This window comes from Protopterus annectens, chromosome 1.part1, assembly GCF_019279795.1.
Source record: "Protopterus annectens isolate FY-2018-M chromosome 1.part1, PAN1.0, whole genome shotgun sequence".
NCBI lineage: Eukaryota > Metazoa > Chordata > Ceratodontiformes > Protopteridae > Protopterus > Protopterus annectens.
In genome coordinates this window covers 1869799336-1869815789 of record NC_056726.1, presented here as the reverse complement: position 1 = coordinate 1869815789, position 16454 = coordinate 1869799336, and positions in this window count along the sequence as shown.

The window sequence follows — 16454 nt, the reverse complement described above, 5'->3', positions numbered from 1 at the left end:
GGCTAGGTGATGGGTATACCTTGGCACCAGGCCACATGACAATGGTCTGCAGTGTGGCTCAGGGGTGTAGTGTCTGGATTTTCTCACACAGGTGTGTATTGTATTCACCATCCAGTCACCTGGGTAACTATTGTGTGTGGCTATTGCTGTGCATTGCTTGTCATGTATGTGTTCCTTAGTCCAGGACATGGACAGTGTCTGGGATGTGCACATATCCCACATGCATGTACAGTGACATGTGGAACTGTACCTGGGGTGTCTGGCCCATGTTGTGTACACAGATTGTTATCATCAGATGTGCTAGTCCTGGCCTCATGTTAATGGACAGCAGCTTGACCCTGCACCTACATAGCATGATACAGGTATTCCCTGATGTCAGTGGCATCTGTCCATACAGGGCATGTGTTTCAGGCATGGTATGTCCTTTGTGGGTCACATTTGATGGCACCACAGGTGTTGCAGGTGTCCAGTGGGGAACATAGGGAAGGTGCACTGTCTGCATGTACATGCTTATTGGACTGATGGACAGGGTGCCATGCCTTCTGTAGCCAACTGCAATCACACCATGGTTACTATCAGTGGGCAATATGCAGGTTACAACCAACATAGCAGTTGTTGCCTAGGTAAGTGTGTGTGTGTGTGTGTGTGTGTGTGTGTGTGTGTGTGTGTGTGTGTATGAGACATGGGTTGAGACTGTTCTCTGGGTAATACAAGGGATGCTAACTTTGTTCGCCTGGCCTTTATGTCACATGTAGGGGTATGGATTTGCACCCCAGCCTCTCGGCTATTTCACATCTGTTATCCCTGTAAGGTGGACATTGTGACATATACTAGGGCCACCATATAAGAAATCTGCAAAACTCGCTCCACAATGAGTCCAGTTGTTACACACTCACAGCCACCTCCACACAGGATATGAATGACAAACACAGACACACACACACACACACACACACACACACACACACACACACACACACACACACACACACGCACACACACCTGCCATGTCTGGGATTAGAACTCTTATCTAACTAGTTTATTACACTACAGCAGTACACAGTTATAGGACACACCACAGAGATTAGTAGGCTACACCTTTTCCAAAGGTGTATTTCAAAGTGGATGACCTCAGCAGGCTTGTCATAGTAGGGCTATGGGGAGGGCAGTGTGCGTGCATGGGCCATAACCCATTCATCTAGAGGTTGACACACTACATGCAGGCACACACAGGGTTATATTCTGCAGGTACATGTATACAGCTGGTAAATGACTACTTCCTTGTACAGTCATGTTACACAGCTAGCACTTGCACCACATAGTTTGTAATGCTGAGAGATACCGGTAGCTAATGTCTACAGTGATTGACATTTACACCACATGTGGTTGTAGCCATCTCGCTGTGTGCTGGGCGGGACAGGCCTCATAATGGATGGCTCCTTATCACAATCACTCTCTTCCACACATCTATGTACATCTACTTTTGGCTTATTATAGTGTATTGTCCTTGGATATATGTCTGTATTCCTATCCACTGTGTGTGCAAAGCATGACTGGTGCATACTGAGGAGTGTATGCACTAACATCTGCAACTGCCAGATATGGTCCACTGTTGTTTTCAGACATGGGCTTCATTTGTTTAAGTGTGTGAGCATGCCCAGTATGACCTTTCATAGGTTCATAGGTTCATACTTTAGTACTAGGCTAACTGCCCTTGCGAGTCATTTTAAGCCTAGCCAATTATCCCTTGTGAGACTCAAACCCTCCCTTCAGTATGCTGTTGTCTGACATTGCCTTCGTTTCTCTGTGTGTGAGCATGCCCAGTATGCCCTTCTGTATTGAATGTGTGGATCGATTACAGGTAGTTTGTACTCCAGTGCAGACCTTTGTGTTGTACTCCTACAGATAGCAAACTTTTTCTGCAGGGTATCCGTCGATCATTTGGCAATATGGGGACAAACTGTGCAGGGGATAGTGTGTACTGTAGGTGATTGTGTCTGTGTTGCTTTAGCTATTTGGTACTGCTGTTAGCAGAGATATTCAGACATGTGTACTGTTATACACTGTGATGTTTTTTGTCCTCATGTACTGTCAAGTGGATATTCTTTCTCACAGTGATGTCTTGGGGGACAAGGGTGACTGCAGCTGTGTCCGGTATTGTGGGCAGACGCCTACATATTCATGGTAAGTTATGCCATTCTGGAGGGAGAACTGCAGGCACTTGTTGCTGGGTCTGTGTATCCAGTTCAGCACCTTGGTACAGTGCTAGCAGAGGATCCCATACTTGTACATCCATCGACATGACATTATGGCCTTATTTTGCTGTGGCAATACCTCACAGCTGTACAGATTCATACAGGTTACCCAAAGGCAGGGGCCATGAGTCAGGACATTATCCCTCTTGTGGTGTATGGGCAGGTATGTAGCCCCCCATTTATGTGTTTGCAGCCTGGAATAGTGTGTGCACACATCTTTGTGTTGGACCTTGTACATTCTATGCTGCCCATGCTCCCACCCCCTCTGCTATTCTATCCTCTTCCATACATTATGCATACATTCTCTAATACTTTCCCTAAGGTTATCACCCCATCACAGCTATGTTTTAGTGTTGGTCCACAGTTCATGCAGTGGGACATGGTGGACATGTTACTGTGGTTTGTCCACATGACCTTGCATATAGCTTATGTGGAGTGTGTTATGTTGTTATTTGGGTGTCCATGACATAACATGCATTGGCAGTACATGTGAGACACAGTCCTTTGGCAGAAGCCTGTGGGCCATTAGGTGTGGTTGAGGGCCAAATGTGGGAGGCCATTGCATTCTGTCAGTCCTACAGTCTCAGACCACCATACAGTATATTCCTCTGGAGTGACAGTGTAGGTGTGCTAGGTGTTCATGCCAATACCTTCTATCAGTCTTGATCAGGTGGTGTGGATGCTGGCAGGGTGCTACCTATGGCTAGAGGTACACCTGCATGGGACACCTGCACTGCATGCTGCATTGTTTCGCTATTGCTATATACAAGTAGGGTCATATTTCACCCATTCCCCACAGCAGGGATACAACCAGAGAGGTACCTGAGGGCGGTGATTGCGTGAGCTGGGTGCATGTGAGCTATGGACACTACTTGCATCTGACACACAGATATGCATGGGGCATCCCAGTTATGCTGGCATGTGCAGGTACCTGTTTTCCAACCCATCAGTCCTACCTCCTTTGTGATCTGCAAGTGTTTAGGCAGACAACACCGGTATCCCCTACTACAGGACCAAATAATGTGATGCATACCTGTATGTACAATTCCATTTCACAGTGATACAATATATACTGTAGGTCTGGGGTACTTTCCCCTGTGTACTGCTTGTATATCTAGCCCAATAGGCATACTATGTCAATTTTTCAGACGGTGACACATATTACTGCCATACATTTACAATGGCTTACTGCTAGCATGTGTTATACTGGTGGGAATTGTCTTTGGCACTGCAGTTGTGAGGACTTGGCCCTGTCATCAGCAGTAGTGGGCAATGGCCACCAGGTCTTACCTCAACATGCATACATGCTGACCACTCTCACATAATAAGAAACACACACCAACCTAGCACACACATTCCTGCATGTTGTGCAAATGCTACAACCTATCCTGCTACCTTGACCACCTCTGGGCATTTGTGCTCCACTGGTATTATACCTACAATACATGTTGCTACATTTCTACATAGAGTTGTGGGGGGGGCACACCTGACTGTTACAATGTATGTACATCAGATTGGGGGGCACACCAGACCATTACAACATTTCTACATAGGTTTGGGGGGCACACCTGACTGTTACTACATTTGTAAGTAGGGTTGGGGGGAGCACACCTGACTATTTCTACATTCCTACACAGGATTGGGGGAGGAGGGCACACCTGACTGTTACTACATTTGTATGCTGGATTGGGGGAAGGGGCACACCTGACTGTTTCTACATGTCTACATAGGAATGGGGGGGCACACCTGGCTGTTACTACATTTCTACATAGGGTTGTGGGGGGGCATACCTGACTGTTTCTACATTTATACACAGAATTGGGGGGTGCACCTTACTATTTCTACATTTCTATACAGGATTGGGGGCAAACCTGACTGTTTCTTCATTTCTACACAGGATTAGGGGGCACACCTGACTGTTTCTCCATTTCTACATAAAATGGGGGGGCACACCTGACACTAGTACACATTTGCTATGACTGTACTGGTATGTCAGGTACTCCATTTCATTCTGTATTCTAACCTATTATGCTGACTAGAGGCATATCAGTGTACTACAGGTCTTAGCTTTGATTGACTTACATATTAATTTCTGACTTCCTACCCTTCAGAACTAACATCCCACTGCCTGACCTGCTGTAGTCTGTCTGTGTAGGCCTGGGGGTACCCCTAAGCATCATTCAGAGGCCATAGCACAGCCTTTGTTTTTGTTTGTCTACACCTGTCCTGCTGGCTGAGACTGTTGTTGGGTATGTGAACATCCCAGACTGGCATGTGTGAGTCATATGGATCATATGTGGCCCAGCACATTTCCTGCAATAGGTTTTGTCACCCTGTGTAGTACTGGCTACTATGGTGACACCAGTAGTTGTTACAGATCTCATGGTGTGCTGTCATACCATTCAGCCACCCGATTGCCTTGCATGCTCACATCCATATCATAGATACAGGTAACAACACATTCTACTCCATTCGGTAATTGGTGGGTTGAGTGACTTACCTTGTGTGTGTGCCAGCATTAAGGATGGTGCTGGAGGGCTGCCTATGTTGGATGCACATAGTAAATTCCCTCTACATTGTTGAGCACAGGTAGCATTATGTTTGGCATCCCTTTTACTGTATGTACAAATCAGAGAGAGGTGTCATCCCATGAGTCCCTACTGTGTCAGTGTATGTGCTATGCGTTGCCTCTTTGCCAAGGCCCGGGCATACTGGGCATGCCTCTATCTGCCTACTGGGGCAGGCTCAGGTTTTCCATCCTCCGAATCACCCTGTGCTTGTGCAGGCCTTGGCATTGGTGGGGGGCTGTGTGTCCCTGCCCCATGCTGTTCCTGATGCAGCTGTTTCTGCAGGATCATATTGTGTAGCATGGCACATATGATGACAATTTGAGTACATGCAGCTGCTGAGTACTGCAAGACTCCACCGGATGTGTCCAGGCACCGGAACTGTAACTTGAGCATCCCTAGCACATGCTCTATTATAAATCTGGTCTGTGCGTGTGCCTCATTATGGCGTTCTTTTTCAGGTCTGTGTGCATTTCTGATGGGTGTCATCAGCCACGACTCCAGTGCGTAACCAACATCCCTCACTAGGTGACCATAAGGGATGTCTCCACTGGCAAATCTCTGCACTGCCTCAGATGCCGGATGTGGGAATGTTGATAGCTTCCAGGGCAGCCAGCACACGCATTCATTATAATGCCCTGGGGATCACACACAACCTGGCAGTTGATGGAGGGGAAGCCCTTGCGGTTGATGTAGACTCTACCCCGATCACCGGGTGGTGCTTTGATGCATATGTGTGTGCAGTTTATAGCACCCACTACCTCAGGGTATTCTGCTATTTGGTAGAAGAGACGCATATTGCTGGCCAACACCTCACGGGTGTTGAGGAAATATATGTTCTCACTGGCGTGTGCTGACATGGCATCCAGGAACTGGTTGAATACTCTGGATGCTGATGCCTGTGAGATCACCATGATATCCCCAGTTGGGCTTTGGGAGGTACCGGTGGCTAGTATTCCTAGGCATACACATACCTTGGTATCCACTGGGATGGGTTCCCCTCTGTTAGTTCGGTGTGTCAAGCATGGCCAGCACAGCTCAATAATTTGCTGTAGGAGGTCCCTTTCCACCCTATAGGGCTCCACTATATCCATTTCATGTAGCCCCTGGTAGGTTACCCTGAGTCTGTACACTTTTCTCTGTCTCCTCACTGTGGGTTGGTTGACAGTATTCTCATCCTCACAACCCTCAGCCTCTTCCACATGTTGTATGATAGCTGCTGCAGCCCCTATCATTTTGTTGTTTTGTTTGTCAAAAGTTCCCTACTTGTATACACCGGTGGTGAAGAGTATGGGAAAAAACACAGTGAAAGGTGTTTGCATAGTTTATACTAGTGTTCTGGGATGGGCTGGTCTGCTGCCTGTGTAATTGGCTGATTCTGATACATTTCACCTGCCAGCTATGCTAGTTCTCCTAGATTAACTTCCTACTGCTGTTTTCCCTTTCCATTGCCTTCCTGTTTAAGCCCAGGGGCGTGCCGCGCAAACACAGTGCTCAGATGTGCACAGAGCTGCTATTTCCTGGTTTAGCTGTTTTTTCCTTAAAACTCAGTGCGCAGTGCACACACCAGTTTAGGCAATGCAAAGAGTGCTAGGCAGCCTCAGACACACCGCCTTGCTTAGCTGTGCCAAGCTAGGAGCAAACCCGAGCCACAGGGCTCCAATCCACTTACAGTATGCCTGACACAAACCCCTATGATGTCAGCTAACTCCTAGGCTTGCACCAAGCTATTCCTGCTCTTACACTGTTGGGTGCTGACTAGCATGCAGGGGACATCTGGGATTCACTATCATTCCACTCATTTGCATAAGATTGCCTGCTAATTCATAGTTACATGTCCCACACTAAGCCTCCCCCCTTAGTAACCACTATTCCCTGGCCATGTTGTCTTCTGCCTGCCATTGAGTATAATGGCAAAATAGTGATTTTGGTTAGAATGCTTATTTTAGGGTTTTTTCTTACCTTCCCGATCCCATTTGCGCGCTGCTGCCCTATGCTTAAACAGCCAAGATCGGCTAAAAAAATAAACGTTGATTTTTTTATGTTTTCAGGTGTTTTCCATGCCAATGGCCTTATAGTTCACCATTGGCATGGTTTCTACATGATATCCACCCTTTATATGGAGCTGTCATAGCTCCATTTTGTAATTTGCAGAAATGGTCATACGTTACTGGCAGGCTACATTTCTGCAGATTACACTAGTCCTGCACAGCCAGTTTCCAACTTCCTGGATTGCAAATTCACCTCATTTGCAGGGATTTCTCCTGCAAATGGGGTAATTTGCATGCAGGGGTTGAGTCTTTGCAGGACTAGTGCAGGAGCGCTCGTGCACGCACCTACAGGTTATTCCTGGATCGCACAGCAGACATATAGCCTGCTGGAGCTCCTGCACTTGTCCTGCATGCCGTGCAGAGCTTGCAGAATCCGAGGAAATGTTATTCATTTTGACAATGATTATTCAAATGCTGTTTTCTCTTAAAGAAAACTTTTTCAACCTCTAATTAAAAAACGTAAAAAGAGCCAAATAAAAGCACACCTTTTATTTCCTGCCAGACTGAAATTATTTCTCACAGACGGCCCCAAAATATTTAAAGACATTGATTCTGTTGTGACAATTATAAGAACAAACAAATTATTAGATAAATTAGAGGATAAGACTTGGTCAAGCATGTCCTTGAAAAAAGTTGCAGAAAATAGCCGGAAAACAACTAAAAAAAAAGAAGAAAGTGAAAGATAACTAGTATTGTTTCAACAATATGTGTTTTTATCTTCCCTTTTGGCACTGTGAATCTGTTGGAAGCTGTTGAGAAGCTTTTGCCTTAAACTGTTCTGTACCATGCATTGAAAAAAATGTCAATGAATGTATTTTAGACTATGTTTATTTGTGCACCCAGATTTCATTGGGTTCTTGAAATCTTTATTTAAATGTAACTTAATTTATCTCTGTTTATCTTTTGCAGGTACATGGAGTTGATGTACTTTTAGCTTTTCTTTTATTTATCATATTATTACATTTATATTGCTAAGTTCGGTCATATAACTGATTTAGAATCATTTTATCTCAATGCAATAGATGCTGTGTTCATTTGAATATCCCAATAATTAAACAATATGCTAAAGCTCACAAGCCACAATTTTCACTTATGAGTCATCTTCAACAACAGCCTAAATCAGTTCCTGCTAAAAGACTAACCTTTATTACTTCAAATGCCTTGTCTCAAGACACTTTTGATGATTTTATCTTCTCCTAGTCTCTGCGATCATTGTATCAGCAAGCGAGAGTGGAAACCTAAACTTTGCTCTCGCCATGAAGGAACAGGATAGAAAGTTGAAATGCAAATAGCATACCATCTTCTTTAGTAATTAATTAATCTCAGAATAATTCTTCTACTTCTTCTTTTGGCTTTTCCCAGTTAGGGGTCGCCACAGTGGATCACCTGTCCGCTCATGATTGGCAGTAGAGTTTTACTGTGTCAAGTTGCCAGCCCGATGCCCAACCTTCCACGGAAAGCACACACACACATGCTCTCATGCCTAGGGCCAATTTAGAGTGTCCAATCCACTTACAGCATGTCTTTGGAATGTGGAAGGAAACAGTTAACCTCAGAACAATAAAGTGCTGTATTTCTTGACTTAACAAAAATAGTAGCCTTTACATAAATGAAGATTTGACTGTTACCGTGTGGTGGGAAAATGTATTTGCCTGTAGCCATATAACAACATTTATTGCTAAATGACACTTTTCCCTTAAAATTCATGTAAGGAGCCATCAAACTGTGGTAACATGCGACATTTGCTCATATGCTGATAGAGAGGAAAAAAACTAACATTTTTCAGCAGTTTTAAACCTTTTTATTAGCTGACCGAATTGTAGAAAAGTTACACTTCTGATGTTCAGTAGTTAATCATTGCAATCTGCAATTACTGTGTTCAGCATTTCAGTAAATCTTTGAAGTGTTTTGAGGCTGTCTTCTTTTTATAGCTATGATCGTGCTACTGCTCTGTGGTTCGGCTGTTCAGCACTCATCCAAGACAGTAGGATTTATACTGCATTCCATTTCAAGGCTTACTGTACCATAAAATGAAAATCTGTTATTACTGCTTTGTGGCCTGCAGTATGTACAGATTCTGTAGCATTCTGGCTCAGCAGTCTGCCCTAAATCCAGACAAATACATTAGGCTAGAGATTATGTCATAAGAATTTTTGATAAGCTCTAACTGGCTTATTTTTTGTGACTGAATGCTTTACAAGAACTACATGACAGAGGCCACATTTATCCTGATTACTGCAACACAGACATAAATCTGTAAGCATCTTTGCTAGTCTCAAGACTTGGGAAAGTGATTGAATAAATTTTTGAACTGTCCCTTGAAGTTAAAACTCAAAGCTAATTTGCTTGCAGTCCATATTTCCACTAGTAACGTCTGTTGAAGTCCTGATATACCTTAGGTTATCTTACGAATATTCAACCATTAATATCACTCTTGTACTTATTTAAATATATATATATATATATATATATATATATATATATATTTTTTTTTTTTTTTTTTTTTTGTGTGTGTCTACTTTACAGAGGTTTTTGGTGTGTAGCACTGAATCAGACCAATGTCTTCTGAGATATGTGATGTTACTCTGCGGTAGCGTTGTCGCCTCACAGTTAGACATTGCCCGTTCGATTCTCAGTTAGAGCGTCTTCTGTGTGGCGAAATGCATGAATGGGCCTTCCTTCATTGAAGGTTGTGCATTAGACCCGGCAAGCCAGCATGTAAAACTTTACTGCCAATCATTAGCGGACTGGAGTTCCGCTGTGGCGACCCCTAACCGGGAAAAGCCAAAAGACATAAACAAACTTCTTATACTAACAAAATCGTTGACATGGCATTTATTGGTTAGTAGTTGTTTTGCTTGAATATTCACATTTATTCTGTATAAGATACTGATGAGGGCTAATTACAGTTCATGGGTTACATCTGTATTCATCATATTAATTTATATGTTTGATCTTTAGACATTTGGGGTACAGATTAATGTTAGATAGAGCTAGTGTAAATATTCCAATCTTAGTTTATCATTTGAAATATATATCATTTTAGATGATGATTGTATTATTTAAGGTGGATTCGTTCTGACAGATAGCCTGGTCGCTTCTGCTGTTTGTGTATCAAACTTCTGGAGTGCATTTCATTGATCTGATGTTACTTATGTGTCCATTATTCAAATTATTCAATGAAGTATATCATAGTTAATTGGAACCAGTCTTTTGATACTTAACAGACTGGATGGATACTTATACTGTGGGCTTCTAGCTACAAGAAAGTATGTAGAGGAGGGGAATGGAAATATGACATATTAAATCTATGCGGATTTAATCTCTTATTATTATAGAAGATGGTGTGTGAATTTATCTGCACAAGTTTGATTATTAATAGGACAATATTGAGAGTGTCTGTTCATTATATCATATGTTAGTAAACGGGTGCAATAATAATGCTCATCTCTTCACTAGAATCTAAGGAGCTTCTTTGTTTACAGTCATTGGAATTGATACTAGGGTAACTTGCTTGAATGGGTATGGCAATGCCATAACAATATTAGATAAACTGCTGGTAACTGGTCATGATTATGTGTTTATTTACATTTATTATGTTTTTTAGAGGAAGACTGTTGAGATTTTATAATTATCTTCTAGTGGATACTGGTGGCATATCTATTAGGAAGGTAACAATAATACTTTTGTTATTAGACTAAGAATAGATATCACTACTAGAAAATGACTTATCAACAAGGCTGTTAAAATCTTGATGACTTGGACAAGATAAAATGATTTGTAAATATTGATTCATTTGGATTGTTAGGTTTATACACATTCATACATCCAATACATTTTGCTTTCATGTAGAGATTTAGTGGGACATTTTGTAGACATATTAATCAGCATTCTAATTTTTTGCATTCTAAAATCTATTCCTCTCTAATTTAAACTGATACAGATAAGTCAGTATATCTTTTTGACAACATATTATATCAAGTAGTGCTATAAAGGTTGAAAGATAACTTTAAAGAAGAAAACAAGAAGCTAGATATTTACAAATTTCACTCACGTTCGATTGAGTCTTGATATTGTAATATATCTTCAAAGCTGTTCTTGCTTTAGTTGTTTTACTTATAACTTAACAATATCTTACAGATAAAAAAAAATGTTTGTTGTGATTTTCAAGAGTAATAATATCTATAATCATTTTATATGTAAATATTATGATAAATGGCATACTTATATCTTCTTGTTTTATATCAAAGAATAAAAAAAATATTTTTGGATTAGTAGCAGAGGGAATTAACTGTTGTTATTGAGAGGGCAGTTAACTTAAACAGGACTACTGTTTAAGTTAGGCATCTTTTTGAACTCCATAAAGGTGGTAAGGCTTTATGGACTTATAGCTTCACTGTATATAGTTATCACTAGTTTTCACTTGGTGTCTAGATTTTCTATAAAATTGATTAAAACCATTGCTTTATACAGTTTGGACTACAGGTCTAACATAACTTATTTTAATATTGATGGAATGAAAATTGATGTTCATATAATTAATATATCAATGGTCATTACCCAAGTAAGCTCAAACACTACTATTTATGTTTACTTTAAAATGTGTATCTATTAATAACAATGGGCTAAATAATAGTTGCAAGAGAGGGAGTTTATATAAATATTTCAAACTCTTTAATTCTACCATTGTATTTTTGCAAGACACACATCTTATAAAGGATGACTTAAATAGACTTATTAATAGAAAACATTCAGTATTATCTAGTTCTCATCATCATCAGAAGAAAAGAGGTGTTGCAATACTGTGGAATAATTCTCTACCATTTACTAAAATAATAGATAGATATAATGATGACAAAGGTATGTTTTGCACTGTTACATTAGAACTTAATAGGATAATATATACTTTAATTAATATTTATTGGATCCCTGGGATTGGTATTCATACAGTTAAACAACACTTAAACGAAATAGTACAGTTATCTAAAGAAAATATTATTTTGGCAGGAGATTTCAATTGTATAGTTAATGAGAAAGATTCAACTGCTTCTAGTAAAAGGAGAGTATCATTATCAGCAACAAATTGACTGAATTTGCAGATACATATCACATTAGAGACATTAAAGATTTTGTTGATTTAGATTCTCTTTTTTATACATACTTCTCTCAAAGACATGGTACATATTCTAGAACTGATAGGGTCCATATTTCTAATCAGTTAATTAATAATCTAATTAAAGTTAAAGTACTTTTGTGCCCATTATCATATTATAATGCTATATCTTTTGAGTTATTAATTAGACCAAACTATTGTATTCAAATAAAAAGAATCCCAGCCTACTTAACTACTTTATCAGACTTTAAGGTTTTCATATCATCTGAAATATATTTTTTATTAACTTTAATAGTACTGAGTGCACATCAGATATATAAAAGCCTGCCTTTATGTGAACATAACAAGTTGCTACATTAATAAAAAAAAACACTGGGATAAGGAATTAAATAATCTTCAAGAGAAAACAGATAAATTAAAACTATATAATCGAACACACAAAATCAGAAAGGTTGAAGAAGTCAATACTTTGAATAGTAAATACCTAGAATTTTTGAACAATAACACCAAGAATAATCTAGGGAGATTTGAATTCATAGAATTTTCCACTAACCCTAAGTCATTAAAGAATCTAGCTATCAAGACTAAGAGGCTTAGTAAACTTGGTTTGATTAAACTTACTAAACTTAATCAAAGAGATCTATTTGGATAAAAAAGAAGGTAACTGAAATAGGAGATATACAAATGGAATTTAGAGAAGATTTTATTAAAATTAATCAGAACTCAATTACATTAGATTCTAAAGAATTTGTAAGAGCTTTGATTAAAATACACTAAAAATAAACAAACAGAACTATAAATCAATGGCCTAGACAAATCAATTGCAATGACAGAAATCAAACATCAAATTAATGTTTTAAAACATAACAAAGCCCTAGCTAATGATGGAATTATTCCTGAAATCTACAATATAATGCTCAAAGAAGCATTAATCTTACTACATAAAGTGCTCTACCAATGTCAGTATCTAATTAATGTACTTTCATCTTGGAAATACACCCTTATGTTGCTCATATTGAAGACCAGTAAAGATTCTACTAGGTGTTCCTCATATAGACCAGTCTCACTATTAAATGCAGACTATAAAATATTTAGGTCGATTTATACTAATAGACTGAATAAATTTCTTCCATTCTTAGTTGATGAAAACCAAACAGGATTTATTCTAAATAGAAATACATATGACAATATTAAGAGAGTACTAACAGTAATAGACTATGCTTTTAATTCAAAGAAAAATGTAACACTTTTAAGTATGGATACAAATTGTGCCTTTGACTCTGTTAATTGGGATTATCTTTTTATACTTTAGAAACAAAGTTTTCTAATAAATTCATACAACTTATAACACATCTTTATAATGGATGTCAGGCATATATAAAGATTGGTTCTTATATCTCCCAAAGCATACATATATATAAAGGGACTAAACAAGGATGTCACCTTTCTCCTTTGCTTTTTACTGTCATTATGAAACCCATAGCTAACCATATAAGGATGAATTCAGACATTGATGGTTTTAGTTTATACTCTGAAGTAACATCCAAACTACAATTATTTGTTGATGACATTCTCCTTACTGTTAATGGGACTAATGAAACTTTACAAGCTATATTTGATGTTATAGAATATTTCCAAAAGAAATCTGGTCTACTTTTTCAATGATAATAAAATAAAAATACTTTTCACTAACTTTTACTCAAATACCTATCTTTGGAACAAGAAATGCATTAATTATTTGGTTTTAAACAGATCGTTTAACTTACCTAGGAATTATATTAGCTAATATAAATAATGTAAAAAGTTTACATTATAATAATAGCATATCCTCTATAAGAAAGCTTATACTTAAATGCAATAAACTATTGTTGTTTACAATGTATGAGAAACTCTTGATTATTAAAATGATAATTTTACCCAAAATACTCTATATTATACATTCCATATCATTAATGACACCAAAAGCATTAATAAAAGAAGTCAACTCAATGATTATGAAGTTTTTGTGGTAGCCAAATAAACCCAGAGTAGCTCTTACACATCATATGAGAGAGTGTTCCTCAGGAGGAACAGGTTTGCCAATACAGAAATGTACTCTCTCTCCTCTGTGATCAAAAACATTTCATTGCTAATCAATGAATATTATTCAGCCAGAATGAAAAACAATTCAAGAAATTCCCTGCTTTAACACATATGAAATGTCTAACACTAATACACTTTTAATATTGAATAATCCATGTATTTGGATATTAAAATATGTGTTATGCTGAATAAACTTCCATGCAACTTTCCCCATTATATGAAACTCTTATTGAAGGATTTCTGAAATTTTATATATAAAAATATAAATTATAAATACTGGGTTTTTATTCTATTTGATATTGCTTACACAACAAACATTATTGCCACCTCAATTTCTTCTGACATTATCTTGCTTAAAGATAAAAATTGCATTGTTTGGTCTCAGTTTTTAGGTGGGGGTAAATTAATCTATTTAGATTATCTAACAATTAAATATGACTTAAATAAAGATTCAAGGTTACAGCTCCAATCATATAGACAATTTATGACACACAAAATTAACTCAATTCCATTAAGCTTTACAAACAGCAGCCAAGTAGCACAAATAGTCAAAATCTGCAAAAATATATCCACAGGCTCCCAGATGAATAAACACATGGTTTAATGCAACAAGAACAAAACAAAAAGCTTCTTCAGACTGAAGTAAACAGCAAAATTCATGTTTAAATATCTTAAAAACCATCACCTGACATAACATCACCTGACCTTTCTAAAAACACATGTTCCTAGTGCGTTAACCCTTTCCTTTTCAAAAAGCTGACAAATTCTTCTCTATTGTTTAGTCCTGGTGGAAATCAGGCATTTAGCCTTACTTGCCAGCAGTAGTCTAACCACCCTAGTTCTTCTTCATTATTAATAATATTTGCTTCAATGGATATTGTATCAAGTACTATACATTTAAAGTCTACCTTACATTTGTTTGTTTTATAATGTTTACATAATGCATTCCTCTCATCACTGGACTGAATGGCATATTTATGCTCATATATCCTTCTATTTAATCCATGAGTGGTCGTTCCAACACAATGGGATTTGCATTGACTACAGAAACATAAGTAAACAACATGTTTAGACCTACAACTAAATTGACCTGGAATTTTAACTTTTATACCCCCTATTTCTATTTTATTTCCTTCCGTAATAATGTAAGTGCACATATTACAATTATAACATTTAATCATCCCACATTTTCTGTTACTTCTTTCATTTGGCTTATTCAGTTTTCCCTGAAAATCATTTTTAAAGTTTTTTTTCCTTTTCTTTGTACAAATAGAGGAGACAATGAAAATAATGCTGGAACTACAAATATGAGTGGGTCGGAAACACAGCAAAGTTCACAAGGAGGAAATACAGTAATTATTAATGCAAATGGAGGACAGGAGAATGTGGTGGTGAGCACATCTAAACAACTGAATTATTCTAACAAAAATCAAGTTGTGGAAGTTTACCAAAGGGTGAATTGTGAAACTAGATCATGGGCCTGAGTGACTGCAAGTAATACAAATGGAAATACAAATGCCAATAATTATAAAAAGCCAACAAAAAACAACTTTGTGAAGAAAGGGCCGAAATGGAAGAACTGGAACCAAAGGAATGCATACCGGAGAACATAGGTACTAAAAACTTTATTATTATTAATTTGTCTAGCTATACACTAAACAATTAAGAATGTAAGGTGCTGAGTGGAGGCTTGAATTTTGCACTAGCCCAAAGAGCTGACAGATTATGAACTATCAATGATCTCAGAGACTATGTGAGACTTTTAAATTTTGATATATTGTTTAATAGAAATGACAATGCTGAAAGTAATGCTGTCTGTTATAGACCTAGTAGTTTTAATCCACCCTTGCATAAGGATTTAGAAATGTTCTTAAATATTTATGAAATGCAAATTATTGAAATTTTAGATAGAAAAGCTAAATTTAAATTTTATAATTTAACTAGACATGAAAAAGTAGTGTTTGATAATATGATGAACAACAATGACATTTTATTTTTTAAAGCTGACAAAGGAGGATCACTTGTTGTATTAGATAGAACTGTATATGAAACTAAGATAAAATTGCTGTTAACAGATAAGTATTACAAAAAGATAACCATGCAAGATGTGAAAAGAGGGCATAGATTTATTGACTTGTATAGAATAACGGTATAATGCTGGTAGAAGAGATGAAAAAAATAAGGAAGAGTCTAGCAAATACCAACCCTAAAATAACTAAAATGTATGGAATACCCAAAGTTCATAAGGATCTGGAAGAACTCCCACTTAGGCCAATAGGGACTAGTAAGAACAGTAAAACAGAAGGTATGTCTGTATTTGTAGATACGTTCTAACAAAAAATTATCTCACATACCCCTACGTATATTAGAGACAGTTTCAATTTGC